Genomic DNA, 16,465 nt, shown 5'->3' with positions numbered 1-16,465 from the left:
CATGCCTATGTTTTCACGACAGTTGGCTACGGAATTTGTGGTTTGCCTTTAGTTCCATTGCTGGGAAGAAAGGGCTAGCCCAGTAATGATTGAGACAAGCGCGCATAGTTCTTCTTCAAGAGAGAGATCATGAACATGATATTGTTATTTCATGTTTCAGATTCCGCCTGGTTTGGAAGCTCCAATCAATCATTAACCTTTTTAGAGAGGAGTGAAATGAGCCCTCTAATCATATATTTAATAGAATGTTACCTTTTACCTGTTTTGCAGAGCAAGACATTTGGTTGAGTTCTGCATGCTTAACCAGATCAAGTGGAGCAAACCATTTTTTCAGTGTGTTATGTATATAAAATATAATTTGGTGTTGAATTTATCCTGCACATGACATAAGGGAGACATAGTTAAGTCAGAAATACCATAGGGAGAAATGAGTTAGACAGTCCACATGCCCCTCAAAGGAATAAATTGAAATTACAGGCCATTCAGCCCATGTTGGTCTTTATCCTCCACATGAGTTGGACTCCTAATGCCACGTTCCTGCCCTGTTCCCATATTCCTGCATTCCCCTTTCCTTTAACCACTGAACTAACCTATTCTTAAAAGCTGACATAGTCAGGGAATCAGGGATATTAAGGGGATCAAGCGATATGAGGATAGTGAAGAAAGATGTAGTTGAGGTCGAAGATCAGCCATGATCTTATTGGGCAGTTGGACAAAACAGGCGACAGTGAAAAGGCAGCCCCTTTTACACCCCACCCAATACTTTCTGTTGACATAAATAGAAATTGCCAGGACTAGAAAATGTTAACTATGAGGAAAGACTGGATAAGCTGGGGTTGTTTTCCTTGGAACAGAGGAGGCTGAGGGGAGATTTAATTGAAGTGTATAAAATTAGATAGAGTGGATAGGAAGGACCTATTTCCCTTAGCACAGGGGTCAATAACCAGGCATTTAAAATAGTTGGTAGGCGGATTAGCGGAGAGATGAGGAAACATTTCTTCATCCAGAGAGTGGTGGGGGTCTGGAACTCACTGCCTGAAAGGGTGGTAGAGGCAGAAACCCTCATCACATTTAAAAGGTACTTGGATGTGCATTTAAAGTGCCGTAACCTATAGGGCTACGGACCAAGAGCTGGAAGGTGGGATTAGTCTGGGTAACTCTCAACCAGCACGGACACGATGGGCCGAATGGCCTCCTGTGTCGTAATTTTCTGTGAAGATAGGGTGGGATGTAATTCGGGCAGCTGATTTGCTGTCACCCATTTTGTCATACTGTCCCAGATCAATTTCACACCCCGTTGAATTCAAGGATTCCCTGTTGATGGAGCACGCAGTGCTCACTGGTACGCACGCAGCCTTCCACGAGAGGTGGGCGCCGGAGGGATGAGAGTGCATCATCACTCCTGGCAACCAAATTTTAATTTGATTTGTTTAATATTGATTTATAGTTTTACTAAAATAGTTATATACTAAATACTTGCATTTCAAAGTAATGCATTGTTTGCTTGGGGTGGGGGGGCGGATTTGACAGTGTTCCTGCTCCTCATTGGTGTCCACTGATCACTGCAAAAAGTATGCATGTGAATACTGCGCGGGAGCAGGTTGGAGCTCAGCTGTAATGGCTTGCACTGTTAAATAGCAAGAGCCCGATTTTAGAAGCATTAGTGGGAGGGAAGAGTGCACGTGAGCCCCAAGGCGGGTGGAGCACCCGGACAGTTCAGAATGTGGCGGTCCAAGGCCTTGTTTAAATATAAGTTTCCGCAGTCACGCACGACACCCGACCAGATTCACTGCCTGGGTGTGCAGGAGTGGAAATTTATCAGCAGGAGTCCGCAGCCGTGGACCCATGGGGACTGCCAGTAAATGCAAATGTTGAAGGCGATTTTGGGGGGGGCGGGGCAGGGCAGGGTGAGGTGGACCTAGTTTGGGGAGGCACAGCAACTCCACGTGGGGCCTAGGGGTGGGGGAAGCACTTCTGCTCCTCCTGGCCCACAAGAAGTTCTGATTAAAGTAATTTTAAAAGATTTACCATGGCCTCTTCTGGCCAGTCGGTTCCTCCTGCCGTAGTTCTGCTGCTGGGCTACAGATAGTGTGGGATTCCACCCCATCCCCTGACTTAAAGTGGAGTTGAGGCCACGATCAGATCAGCCATGATCTTATTAAATGGCAGAGCAGGCTCGAGGGGCCTATTTCTTATGTTCTTGTGTTACGTCATGCCGTTGATGACATCATCAGGCCGTCACTTTTGAGTGTTAAGTAGGCCCCCGGCTGTCTTTAGTGGTAGCCTGATTCTCCATCGTAAAAATTACAGTGGCTGGGATCACAGTGGCTTGGAGCTCAGAGCATTAAGCTCCAAATGTTAAGCCCTCCCACGTGCCATTCTTGCTGGGTGAGGGGTTAAAATACCAGACTGAAGGTCACTGGCACGCATACTGTCCAATCTTTGGCCAATTGCATGAAGTACCGGAACTGCTGGTGCTTGGGGAATCCTGCACCGGTTTGATTGTGCCTTCAAGCGAGGGGGCTAAAGAAGAAGGAAAACTGGGAAAAAGGAATCGGTTGGGAGCCTTTCACTGAGGCTTTGCATCTCCACCTTGCGCCTTAATCTTACCAAATGAAAGAAAGACTTGCATTTATATAACACCTTTCATGACCACCAGACATCCCAAAGCATTTTGCAGACAATGAAATACCTTTTGAAGTCATTACTTTTGTAATGTAGGAAACATGGCAGCCAATTTGAGTACAGCGAGCTCCCACAAACAGAAATGTGTCAATGACCAAATAATCTGTTTTAGTGATGTTGGTTGAGGGATAAATATTGGTCAGGACACCGGGAACAATCTTCAAAATCTTGCTGTGGGATCTTTTACGTCCACCTGAGGGGGCAGACGGGGCCTCGGTCTAACATCTCATCCAAAAAAACGGCACCTCTGACAGTGCAGCACTCCCTCAACACTGCACTGGGTGTATCAGCCTAGATTTTTGTGCTCCAGTCTCTGGAATGGGACTTGGACCCACAACCTTCTATCATTTGTATGTTTAAATGAAGTTACAAAGTAAGTTCCTGTTACCAAGTTCATAATCCAAGGTTTCGAAGTGAAACAAGAATTGAGCTTCCATGTAACAAAGTGACATTTTTTTTCCCCTCCATGGTTACAATTCTGAGAAACATGTTCAGTTTGAAGACAGATTAACAGTGTTCTGAATTGAACACTTTGTGGCCACTGACGTTTCTGTTTCATTTCCACTTACGAGTTATTGGCTCCTTTTCAAAATGTTGTAACGTTTTTCTTTTTAAACTCTGCAGTACAACATGCTGACTATACCAATTTAATTAAGGGACTGTTTTGCTCAGAAAGACAAATATAGTCATCAATAAATCCGCTAAGTAAGGAATTCAGGAGAAACTTCTTTATCCAGAGAGTGCTGAGAATGTGAAACTCATTACCACGTGGTTGAGGTGAATAGCACAGATGCAGTTAAGGGGAAGCTGGATAAACATAGGAGGGAGAAAGGAACAGAAAGTTATACTGATAGGATGAGAGGAGCCTAGTGTGGAGCACAAACTCCAGCACAGAAGGGTTGGGCTAAACAGTCTTTTCCTGTGCTGTAAATTTCTATGTCTTAATGATGGTGGAGCCCAGCACGCAAGTGAACAGACAAGGCTGAATCGTTTACAACCATCTTCAGCCAGAAGTGCCGAGTAGATGATCCATATCGGCCTCCTCCTGAGGTGCCCACTATCATAGAAGCCAGTTTTAAGCCTATTCGATTCACTCCATGTGATATCAAGAAACGGCTGAGCGCACTGGGTACAGCAAAGGCTATGGGCCCTGACAACATTCTGGCTGTTGTGCTGAAGACTTGTGCTCTAGAACTAGCTGTGCAGTGATACAGTACACGACAATGTGGAAAACTGCCCAGGTATGTCCTGTCCACAAAAAGCAGCACAAATCCAATCCAGCCAATTACCACCCCATCAGTCTACTCTTAATCATCAGCAAAGTGAAGTAAGATGCCATCGACTGTGCTATCAAATGGCATTTACTCACCAATAACCTGCTCGTTGATGCCCAGTTTGCATTCCTCCAGGGCTACTCTGCTCCAAACATCCATTATAGCCTTGGTCCAAACATGGACAAAAGAGCTGAATTCCAAAGGTGAGGTGAGAGTGACTGCCCTTGACATCAAGGCAGCATTTGACTGAGTGTGGCATCAAGGCGTCCTAGTAAAATAGAAGTCAGTGGGAACTCTACACTGACTGGAGTCAAACCTCGCACAAAGGAAGATGGTTGTGATGGTTGGAGATCAATTATCACAGCCCCAGAACATCACTGCAGTGTCCGAGGCCCAACTATCTTCAGCTGCTTCATCAATGACCTTCCCTCCATCTTCACTGAAGTTCACTGATGATCGCAGTGTTCAATTCCATTCGCAACTTCTCAGATAATGGAGCAGTCCATGCCTGCACACAGTAAGACCTGGATCACATTCAGGCATGGGCTGATTAGAAACACAGAAACATAGAAAATAGGTGCAAGAGTAGGCCATTTGGCCCTTCGAGCCTGCACCGCCATTCAATAAGATCATGGCTGATCATTCCTTCAGTACCCCTTTCCTGCTTTCTCTCCATACCCATTGATCCCCTTAACTGTAAGGGCCATATCTAACTCCCTCTTGAATACATCCAGTGAACGGGCATCAACAACTCTCTGCGGCAGGGAATTCCACAGGTTAACAACTCTGAGTGAAGTAGTTTCTCCTCATCTCAGTCCTAAAGGGCCGACTCCTTAACCTAAGAGTATGTCCCCTGGTTCTGGACTTCCCCAACATTGGGAACGTTCTTCCCGCATATATCCTCTCCAATCCCGTCATAATCTTATATGTTTCTATGAGATCCCCTCTCATCCTTCTAAACTCCAGTGAATAAAGGCCCAGTTGATCCAGTCTCTCCTCATATGACAGCCCAGCCATCCCTGGAATCAGTCTGGTGAACCTTCGCTGCACTCCCTCAATAACAAGAACATCCTTCCTCAGACTAGGAGACCAAAACTGAACACAATATTCCAGGTGAGGCCTCACTAAGGCCCTGTACAACTGCATTAAGACCTCTCTGCTTCTATATTCAAATCCCCTAGCTATGAAGGCCAACATACCATTTGCCTTCTTTACCGCTTGCTGTACCTGCGTGCCCACTTTCAGTGACTGATGAACCATGACACCCAGGTCTCGTTGCACCTCCCCTTTTCTGAGTCTGCTGCCATTCAGATAATAGTCTACCTTCGTGTTTTTTCCCCCAAAATGGATAACCTCACATTTATCCACATTATATTGCATCTGCCATGTATTTGCCCACTCATCTAACCTGCAGCCTCTTAGCGTCCTCCTCACAGCTCACACCATCACCCAGCTTAGTGACATTCGCAAACTTGGAGATATTACACTCTATTCCTTCATCTAAATCGTTAATGTACATTGTAAAGAGCTGGGGTCCCAGCACTGAGCCCTGCGGCACTCCACTAGTCACTGCCTGCCATGAACTCATTGAATGGCGGTGCAGGCTCGAAGGGCCGAATGGCCTACTCCTGCACCTATTTCCTATGTTTCTATTCTGAAAAGGACCCGTTTATCCCAACTCTCTGCTTCCTGTCTGCCAACCAGTTCCCTATCCACGTCAGTATATTACCCCCAATACCATGTGCTTTGATTTTACACACCAATCTCTTATGCGGGACCTTGTCAAAAGCATTTTGAAAGTCCCGATACACCACATCCACAGGTTCTCCCTTGTCCACTCTGCTAGTTACATCCTCAAAAAATTCCAGAAGATTCGTCAAGCATGATTTCACTTTCATAAATCCATGCTGATTTGGTCTGATCCTGTCGTTGCTTTCCAAATGCGCTGCTATTTCATCCTTAATGATTGATTCCAACATTTTCCCCACTACTGATGTCAGTCGAACTGGTCTATAATTACCCATTTTATCTCCCTCCTTTTTTAAAAAGTGGTGTTACATTAGCTACCCTCCAGTCCATAGCAACTGATCCATATCGATAGACTGTTGGAAAATGATCACCAATGCATCCACTATTAGTGGCAAGTAACACTTGCGCCACACAAGTGCCAGGCAGTGACCATCTCCAACAACCTCCTCTTGATATTCAACGGCATTACCATTGCTGAATCTCCCACCATCAACATCCTGGAGGTCACTATTGACCAGAAACTTAACTGGACCAGCCACATAAATACTGTGGCTATCAGAGCAATCAGAGGCTGGGTATTCTGTGGTGAGTGACTCGCCTCCTGTCTCCCCAAATCCTTTCCACCATCTACAAGGCACAAGTCAGGAGAATAATGGAATACTCTCCACTTGCCTGGATGAGTGCCGCTCCAATAACACTCAAGAAGCTCAACACCATCCAGAAAAAAGCAGCCCGCTTGATTGGCACCCCATCCATCAGGTTAACCAGATTTATAAAATTATTTTTCAGAACCTATCATGGTGGGTTTTGAACCGTGGGGGCCGTTAGTCTTGTATCATAGGGCCCAAGTTTCGGCTGGAGTTGCTCCTATTTTTTTGGAGCAACTTGTTTAGTTTGGAGTATCTTAGAAATCGCAATTCTCGGCATTTAGCTTGTTCCAGTTCTAGTGAGTTAGTTTAGTTTCGTTTTGGTTCAGTTTTTGTTTCAAAAGGGGTCGTTACCAGTCACTTACGCCTGTTTTGCAAGTTTAGGCAGCGAAAAGTTACTCCAAAGTAACTTAGAACGGAGTAAGTGTCGACTTTTGTACACTCAAAAACCTTGCGTACACTTTAGAATTAGGCGCAGGTAAGCCAGAGATTGGGAGGGGGGGAGGGGGGAGGGGGAAGGGAAGTTGGGGGATTTTAAAAGGTGTTAAACACTTCACTTTTACCATTAAAAATCTGTCTGTCTATCAAGTTTCTACTCACCTACTGCAACACCTATCTGTTCGGGAGCACCGTGAGCCTGCCGAAAAGCTAGTTGGGTGAGCCCCGCTGCCAAGGAGGTGTTTGGGTGGGGCACGCCACTGGGGAGTAGTTCAGGCGGGCCCCGCCGCCGAAGAGCTGCTGGTCGGGCGGAGCTCACCACTGGGGAGTAGTTCAGACGGGCCCCACTGCCAAAGAGCTGCTGGTTGGGCGGGCCCCGCCACTGAAGAGGTAAGGGCAGTGGCGACGAAGCAAGGGATGGTGAGACAAGAGGCCACTTGGCTTGGGATAGGGACGGCGAACATCGCGACATCCCTTCGGCTACGGCTAAGGTCGCCCGAGACAGGACGTGCTGGGAGGGCCCGGAGCTACTGCATACGTGTGCAGCTGCCAGCACTCTTACTCTATTTGGCGCAGGGCTGTAGCTCCCCCCCCCCCCCCCCTCCCCGCTGTTGTGCTGCGCCGCGCTGATTGCTGAACAGGCCTGCTGCACTCGGAGAATCGCAAGGTAAGTTTTTGGCACGCTTTTCATTCTACTAAATAGGCAGGTCTCGCGGAGGTGTGCCGTTCTAGCGGATATCGGAAACTTGGGCCCATAGGCTACCGTACCCTTAAATTGTAGAATTGGAATGCTAGTTATTAATTCAGAACATGATGTCAGTGTTAAGTGAGTCTGGATGTTCTGAGTACAATTGTAACTCATGGTGTTTTCACACTTTTCAATTCCTAAAGTTTTAAACTCAAATCAAGAGTTTCATTTCACTCTTTTTGTCAGGGGGAAAAACATGCACTCATCTGAGGTTACCAGCCTCCTGTTTGAGGTCTGGCCCATTTGAAAACATTCCTTAGCATAGAGAAGGTTACATTCCTTAGAGTAGAGAAGGTTAAGGATGTGCTCAAAATTATGAGAGCTTTTGATAGAGTAATTCGGGAGAAACTGTTCCCACTGGCAGGGGGCTCAGTAACCAGAGGACTCAGATTTGAGGTAATTATTCAAAAGAACCAGACGGGAGATGAGCAGAAATATTTTTACAGAGCCAGTTGTTGTGAATTGAATGCAGTGAGTTGAACACACTGCCTGAAAGGGCAGTGGAAGCAGATCCAATAGTAACTTTCAAAAGGAAATTGGATAAATACTTGAAAAGAAAAGTTTGCGGGGCTATGAGTAAAGAGTAGGTGAGTGGGACTACTTGAATAGCTCTTTCAAAGAGTCGGAAGAGGCACGACAGGCCGAATGGCTTCTTTCTGTGCTGTAAGATTCTATGATTCTATTTCCCTGAAGTTGAACAGACCCAGGGTCATGGCTCAATGGTGAATTCACTGAAAGACGCAATTGGAAGAATGAATAAAATAGTACACAATTGTAAAGCGAATTCCACCAGGACGTCAACAACCGACTGACCCATGGTTGCAAACTGTGAGGACCCTCGCTAGGTGTAACTGTTTGTCAGTTAGTTGTGTACGCCCGTGCCTCCAGTTTCTTAAAGTGCATAGACTGGCAGTGTAGTTAACCATTCTTTTGTCTGAATAGCTGGGGCTGAGGGCAGTGAAAACATCCAAAATAGTCACTGTTGTAATGAAGGAATCATAGAATGATGAAGAAAGCATCCATTCGGTCCATCGTGCCAGTGTCGAACGAGCTATCCAATCAGTCACTCCCCCGCACCTTTCCCCACAATCCTGTAAAAGAAGAATGAAACCATTCTCATTTCTTGGATCCAGCTGCACTCTCAGGTTCTGACCGACCAGGTTATTTATGGGGTGAATGGAATAATGAGCAGGATTTTCCTGCAGATGGGCTCTGTTAGCTTTTGTCTATGGTACAAACCGAGAACGCTGCTCTCTCCAAATGTTCATTTGCTAGGTGCACTGTGCAGCTGGTGAGTTTCAGGAACAGCAGTGGTCATTATCCCAGTCCACCATCAATGCCTTTGGAAGGGCAGTCTGAGCAGTAAGTCTCAGCTATTTTTCAACCAACATAGCAGGCCGCCTGGATTGTTGTTGACATTTTAAAATTCTCATTCTTGTTTTCAAATCCCTCCATGGCCTTGCTCCTCCCTCTTTCTGTAACCTTCTCCAGTCCTAAAACCCTCTGAGGTCTCTGCACTCCTCCAATTTTGGCCTCTTGTTCATCTCTGATTTTCATCGCTCCATCATCGGTGGCAGTGCCTTCAGTTGTTAGGCCTTAAGCTCTGGAACTCCCTTCCTAAACCTCTCCCTCTCTACCTCTCTCTCCTCCTTTAAGATGCTCCTTTTCAAAGGTGTCGCCTTTTGGATGAGACGTTAAATCGAGGCCCTGTCTGCGCTCTTGGGTGGACATAAAAGATCCCATGGCACTATTTCGACGAAGAGCAGGGTAGTTATCTCCGGTGTCACGACCAATATTTATCCCTCAATCAACATAACAAAAACAGATTATCTGATTATCACATTGCTGCTTGTAGGAGCTTGCTGTGTGCAAAATTGGCTGCCGCATTTCCCATATTACAATAGGTGACTACACTCCAAAAGTACTTCATTGGCTGCAAAAAGCTTTGAGATGTCCGGTGGTCATGAAAGGCGGTACAAAAATACCTTTTTAAAACCTACCTCTTTGACCAAGCTTTTGGTCACCTGCCTTAATATCTCCTTATGTGGCTCAGTGTCAAATTTTGTTCAATAAGGCTCCCGTGAAACACCTTGGGATGTGTTACTACGCTAAAGGCGCTATATAAATGCAAGTTGTTGTTGCAAAGCTGACCAGCTCAGCAAAGCTCTTGGATCGAATGCGCTGTAAATCGGGGAATAAAAAATGCTAAGGCCTAGATAACACCAGGAACGAATTTGTTTTATCAAAGACACAGCAAAGAGATAATTGAATGTTGTTTTTCTAATACGTTGTAGCTGGGGGCAGGAATCTGAAGTTCTGCAGTCGGCCTACCTTAGGTTTAAAACAAAATCACAAAACAAGTGGTGGGCGTTTTGCTTCCTATGCCTGTCGGTACAGAAGTACCTTCAGCTCGATTTTCTAAACTGAGAAACCAGTGCCCAGATTGCAGGATGTCGCTGCGTTTCAAAAGAGAAGACATGTTTATGCCAAGTAGCAGCGAATAGATGTCGCCATGGTTTTAATTGAAGGGGGGGTAAAAGGTTCCACAGTTTTCAGAAAATCGGAAAGAATGTGTCGCGAGCAGAGCCATCAACGGAGGGCAGCATATTGGTAACATTAATATTCTCAATCAGTCAACTGAATCGGGGTGTGGGCGAGGAGTGAGTGCGGACTTGATGTGTAGCAAATACCCCCTTGTATTCCACATCACCCTTGTGCACTGTAGTATTCCAAAAGTGTGGGCACAAAGTTACTGGGGCCCGTGTACATTCACAGTGCAAGTCAGCCAACAGTGGATGGATTACATTAGATTTTACACCACGGAAACAGGCCCTACGGCCCAACAGGTCTATGTCGGTGTTTATGCTCCACACGGGCCGCCTCCCACCTTACTTCAGCTTACCCCATCAGCATTTCTTTCCGAGGAACAAATAAACCGACTGGCGTTTATACAGTGCCTTTCACCTCCTCAGAACATCGCAAAATGCTTTCCAGCCAACAACGTGGTTTTGAAATGTGGTTGCTGCTGTTTTGTATATGATTAAAAATCTAGCATAGATCGCAAAGCCTTGGGGGTGAAATTGGCCAGTGGACGGGGGTCTCAGAACAGGCTATATTGCATTGGTCGCCCATTATATGCTCCGGCCCGTATTCAGGCGCAAGATATAATGGGCGGTGGATGCGATTCCGTCTGTTTTGCGTCCCCCACTCAATGTCCAATATCCACCCCACTTTTATGTCGACAAACTTTACTTCCTTTTGTCACAGTTTTTTAGTGGCCGCTTTTCTGCTGGGACTTCCCAGTGTAAATTACAACCTCGACATTTCCCGATCGTGATGTTGCTGCCTAGTCAGGAGGCTAGGTAGCTCTGCGGTGTGCGTGCTGAAGTCTCCCCCCAACTCTCTCACCCTCTTGTGTGTACATTAAAAAAACAGACTTGTAATCATCAAACGATTGTGGCAGAGCCACTGATGTTTTACTGGTCAACACAACAAGTCTCGATAAGGGAGTTGCAATTTGGTGGGGTTTGGCTCACAGAAATGCTGCTTTTATTGCAGTTATCCCACAGGTTAAGCAGTACTAGGAAACAAAAGGAACCGCTTTGCGTTGTTCAGCCTGGATTATGTTTCTATGGATAAAACAATAAAAGACATGCAGTCTTTAAATGTACCACTTCTCTAAATTTATTTTAACCTAATCCAACTTTGCTCTCTCACACCTTATTGGATGATTCTTCCTGTGTGATTAACTCCCAGCACTGACTTCCACTTTTTCAGCTACTGCAGCAGACCAGAGAAATAAGAACATAAGAACATAAGAATTAGGAACAGGAGTAGGCCATCTAGTCCCTCGAGCCTGCTCCGCCATTCAATAAGATCATGGCTGATCTGGCCGTGGACTCAGCTCCACTTACCCCGAGAGCCCCTCAATAACTACAATGAATTGAATAAAAAGAAAAGGACTTGTATTTATACAGCGCTTTGCACGACCTCCAGACATCCTAAAGTGCTTTACAGCCAATGAAGTACTTTTGAAGTTTGGTCACTGTTGTAATGTAGGAAATGCAGCAGCCCATTTGTACACAGCAAGCTCCCACAAACAGCAATATTTTAGATGTTGAGGGCATTGGTTTAATGTCTCATCCGAAAGACGGCACCTCTGACAGTTCAGCGCTCCCTTAGTACGGCACTGGAAGTGTCAGCCTAGATTTTGTGCTCAAGTCTCTGGAGTGGGACTATAGAAGACTATAGGTTTGATTGAGGTTGTTAGGATTTTAAAAGGAACTGATAGGGTAGTTGGAAAGAAACTATGGTGGGTGAGTCTAGGACGAGGGGACATAAACTTAAAATCAGAGCCAAGCCATTCAGGAGAGAAGTTAGGAAACACTTCTTCACACAAATGGTGGTAGAATTGTGACACTCTCTCCTCCCCCCCCCCCCCCCCCCCCTCAAAAAGCAATAGATATATTTTTTTAAATTGTTCCAGGATTTGGGCATCACTGGCAAGACCAGCATTTATTGCCCATCCCTAATTGCCCTTGAGAAGGTGGTAGTGAGCCACCACCTTGAACCGCTGCAGTCCGTGTGGTGAAGGTTCTTCCACAGTGCTGGTATGGAGGGAGTTCCAGGATTTTGACCCAATGAGGATGAAGGAACAGCCGATATACTTCCAAGTCAGGATGGTGTGTAACTTGGAGGTGAATTTGCAGGTGATGATGTTCCCATGTGCTTGCTGCCCATGTCCTTCTAGATGGTAGCGGTTGAGTGTTCGGGAGGTGCTGTCAAAGACGCCTTGGCGATTTTCTGCAGTGCATCTTGTAGATGCTACACATTGCAGCCACGGTCCGCCGGTGGTGGAGGGAGTGAATGTTGAAGGTGGTGGATGGGGTGCCAATCAAGCGGCTTGCTTTGTCCTGGATGGTGTCGAGCTTCTTGAGTGTTGTTGGAGCTGCACTCACCCAGGTAAGTGGAGAGTATTTCATCACACTCCTCACTTGCACCTTGTAGATGGTGGAAAGGCTTTGGGGAGTCAGGAGGTGAGACACTCGCCGCAGAATACCCAGCCTCTGACCTGCTCTTGTTGCCACAGTAGTTATGGGGCTGGCCCAGTTAAGTTTCTGGTCAATGGTGACCCCCAGGATGTTGATGGGGGATTCAGTGATGGTAATGCCATTGAATATCCTGTGGAGGTGGTTAGACTCTCGCTTGTTGGAGATGGTCATTGTCTGACACTTGTGTGGCGCGAATGTTACTTGCCACTTATCAGCCCAAGCCTGAATGTTGTCTAAGTCTTGTTGCATGAGGGCATGGACTGCTCAATTAATAATTTTAAATCTGAGCTCGATAGCTAGCCAAGGATATGGAGCCAAGGCGGGTAAATGGAGTTAAGATACAGATAAGCCATGATCTTATTGAACAGGCTCGAGGAGCTGAAAGGCCTTCACCTGTTCTTATGACAGCGCGCATCTGTTTTACAAAATGAGGCAATGAATGGTTCACTGGGCTGCAAGCTTTGCCTTTGGTGTACTTGGGAAACAGGAATTTACTTGCAATACAGTATCCTATTCCCACACGGGCCTGTGTCAACTGTACAATTGTGCTGCTAAAGCTCTTTTAGCTAAATATAAAAGAAAAAGAAAGACTTGCATTTATATAGCACCTTTCACAACCACCAGACGTCTCAAAGCGCTTTCCAGCCAATGAAATTCTTTTGGAGTACAATCACTGTTGTAATGTTGGAAACGCGTCAGCCAATTTGTGCACAGCAAGCTCCCACAAACAGCAATGTGATAATGATCAGATAATCTGTTTTTGTTATGTTGATTGAGGGATAAATATTGGCCAGGACAGCGGGGATAACTCCCCCGCTCTTCTTCGAAATAGTGCCATGGGATCTTTTTACGCCCACCTGAGAGAGCAGATGGGACCTTGGTTTAACGTCTCATCCATTCCATTCCATTCCATTCCAGTGCAGCACTCCCTCAGCACTGCACTGGAGTGTCAGCCTGGATTTATGTGCTCCAGTCTCTGGAGCGGGACATGGAAATAAATATGGAGATAAAATTCAGCTTAATAAAGCTATTAGCAATTTTGTTTTAATGCGATGGCTACACTCTCGGCAGTTTTTTTTCTCCACTGCCTCTGCAAAAGATGGGAAGCCATCGGGCACCCCTTTTGGACCTTACCCAAGTGGTCATGCTGGATTGCGATTAAGTGTGGCCACGTTTACCCACCTTAACCTGAGGATGCCGTGGCCTTTTTGATGCACCCTATTGCTCCCCTCCTGAGACAAGGTGACTCATCAGAGACTGGGGAATTGATCCTGTGGTCAGCCTGGTTCCATACGGCTCGTGGAGAAACTTGTTGGGCCACCAGCGAAACCTTCGATGCCCTTTTAATGATAAATATCCCGGCCAGACAAACCATGTTTAAAATAGATATTGCCAGCAACTGGAAACTCCAGTGTCATTATTACGTGGAGTTTATTTGGTTTGCTTACATGTCTTAATCATGCTGCTTGATATTTTTAGCCTGGACACTCATTTTTTAAACAATCAGCCCAGCTGCTGATTTGCTGCACACGGTGTCCTTTTAATACCGATCTGATAACGAAACAGTGTAGAATGTAAATTCTCAGCCTGTTGCATCTCGCCCTCCCCATTGCCAGAACCCCTTTTGGGAGGTATGTTGTTCAGGGTTTACCTCCTATATGCTTCAGAGACATGGACTATGTACAGCAGGCACCTCAAAGCACTGGAGAAGTACCACCAACGGTGCCTCTGCAAGATCCTGCAAATCCATTGACAGGATAGGCGCACTAACGCCAGTGTTCTCGCTCAGGACAACATCCCCAGCATCGAATCATTGACCATTCTCGATCAGCTCCGATGGACAGGCCACATTGTCCGCATGCCTGAAAATAGACTCCCAAAACAAGCGCTCCACTCAGTGCTCCGACACGGCAAGCGAGCCCCAGGTGGGCAGAGGAAATGTTTCAAGGACACCCTCAAAGCCTCCTTGGAAAAAGTGCAACATCCCCATCGACACCTGGGAATCCCTGGCCCAAGACTGCGCAAGGTGGAGGAGAAGCATTGGGGAAGGCGCCGAACACCTCGAATCTCTTCGCTGGGAGCACGCGGAAGCCAAGCGCAAACAGCTGAAGGAGCGCACGACAACCCAAGCACCCCGCCCACCCGTCCTCTCATCCAATGTCCCTTCAAACACCGTCTGCCCCACCTGTGACAGAGACTGTAGGTCCCAGATTGGACTCATCAGTCACCTGAGAACTCATAGGGTGGAAGGAAGCAAGTCATCCTCGACTCCGAGTCACTGCCTAAAAAGATTCGCTCCAATTTTTTTTTTGACCCACGCTTAACGTTCAGAATTCCAAGCACGGTTTTTAAAAGCCAGCTCAACAACTGCAAAGCTCAGTTTAAAGAAAATTTTGGGTCAGGGTTGCCAACTCTGGGCGTATTCCTGGACATTTCATCACATGACCTCCGACCTCGGCCAGTCAAACAGTGCTTCCATCCCCATAGTTTTATAACTAATAATCAAAAGTTCAAAGAAAATGAAGAAGACCCACAATTCTGTTAATGCCACAATGATTTTTTTAAATTGGCTGGGTTGCTTGCAGCAACATCCTGGAGACTAATCTTTAATTCCTAGAGGGCTTAACAAAATATAATTCACAGGATGTGGGCATCAGTGATCATGCCTGCATTTATTGCACATTCCTAATTGCCCTTGAGTGGCTTGCGAGGCCATTTCAGAGGGCAATTAAGAGTCAACCACGTTGCTGCGGGTCTGGAGTCATATAGAGGCCGCAGATTTCCTTCCCCGAAGGACATTAGTGAACCAGATGGGTTTTTATGACAATTTGGTAGTCTCATGGTCACCAGTATTGATACTAACTTCTTCTTCCAGATCTATCGGCTCAATTTTCCCCAGTATTTGCACTGTTTTTTTTTGGAGCAGGCTGCTTTTTCTGGCCTAACTTAAAAATCCTCAGTTTCCCCAATCAATTTGCACCAGCGTAACTCAGCGTTTTTTTTTAGGTAAGTTTTTTTTTTTCTACACCTACGCCAATTCTGGCCATTTATGGAACTTTGGCCAGCTGATAGTTACTCCATTTCTACTTAGGCCAGCGTATGTGGCCTCTCGGGGAAAAGCCTTGCGGAGAGTTGAAGAAATCGGCGCAGGTAAGTAAATCGGAGGCCATTCGGCCTGGACTGGGGCGGGAGGCGGAGCAGACTTGGACCGGCTCTCGCACTCTGGACCGGAGAGGCTCGGCGGGAGAGGGAGCAAAACTGACCGGCACGCATTCTGGGGCCACAGCGGACCAGGAAGGCACCTCACTCGGGGACCGGAGAGGGTCGCAGACAGCCAACCTGAAGGCTTGGTGCCTGGGGAGCGGGAGGGAGTGAAGGTCACTACTGCGCATGCGCGGCCATTTCAGCGATGTCAAGAACATCAATTTTTTTTCCCCGTGCATGCGTAGAAGGCCCCGCTCCTTTTTCCAGTGCAGATGCAGGCTCCACCCCCACCCCCCCCCGAGGCGACTGGCCACGCTGCGCTGCTCCAGATTACAGCACAAACATCGGGGGAAACTTCGGACAAGTTTTTCTCGCGCATTTCTTGACCTAAATAAGCGGCACAACTCTGGCAATACGTCAGAAAACGGGCTTGGGGGGGGAAATTAAGCCCATTGTAACTGAATTTAAATTCCACCACTGCTGTGGTGGGATTTGAACTCGCGTCTCCGGATTATTAGTCTAGGCCTCTGGATTAGAACAAGAACATAAGAAATAAGAGCAGGAGTAGGCCATTTGGCCCCTCGAGCCTGCTCCGTTATTTAATATCAAGACTGATCTGATCTTGGGCTCAGCTCTACTTCCCCGCCCGCTCCCCATAACCCTTAACTC

General features: G+C 46.6%; 1 protein-coding gene across 6 annotated transcripts in view; it reads left to right on the top strand.

Moving 5' to 3' along the window:
- tmem268 (transmembrane protein 268) overlaps positions 1–16,465 on the top strand; it is a 73,500-nt gene that overhangs the window by 2,244 nt on the left and 54,791 nt on the right. The window contains exon 1 of one of the 6 annotated variants that reach the window (XM_070861224.1): positions 12,418–12,503. The exons of the other annotated variants lie outside the window; for them this stretch is intronic. The gene's annotated coding sequence lies outside the window, so the exon portion shown is untranslated. Of the gene's footprint in view, positions 1–12,417; positions 12,504–16,465 lie in introns of those variants that run through there. 6 annotated transcript variants of the gene reach the window in all.

The sequence above is a fragment of the Pristiophorus japonicus genome, chromosome 19 (genome assembly GCF_044704955.1).
Source record: "Pristiophorus japonicus isolate sPriJap1 chromosome 19, sPriJap1.hap1, whole genome shotgun sequence".
In the NCBI taxonomy this organism is placed as follows: domain Eukaryota; kingdom Metazoa; phylum Chordata; class Chondrichthyes; family Pristiophoridae; genus Pristiophorus; species Pristiophorus japonicus.
Note: the sequence above shows the minus strand (reverse complement) of the source record. Positions and strands in the feature narration are given on the sequence as shown.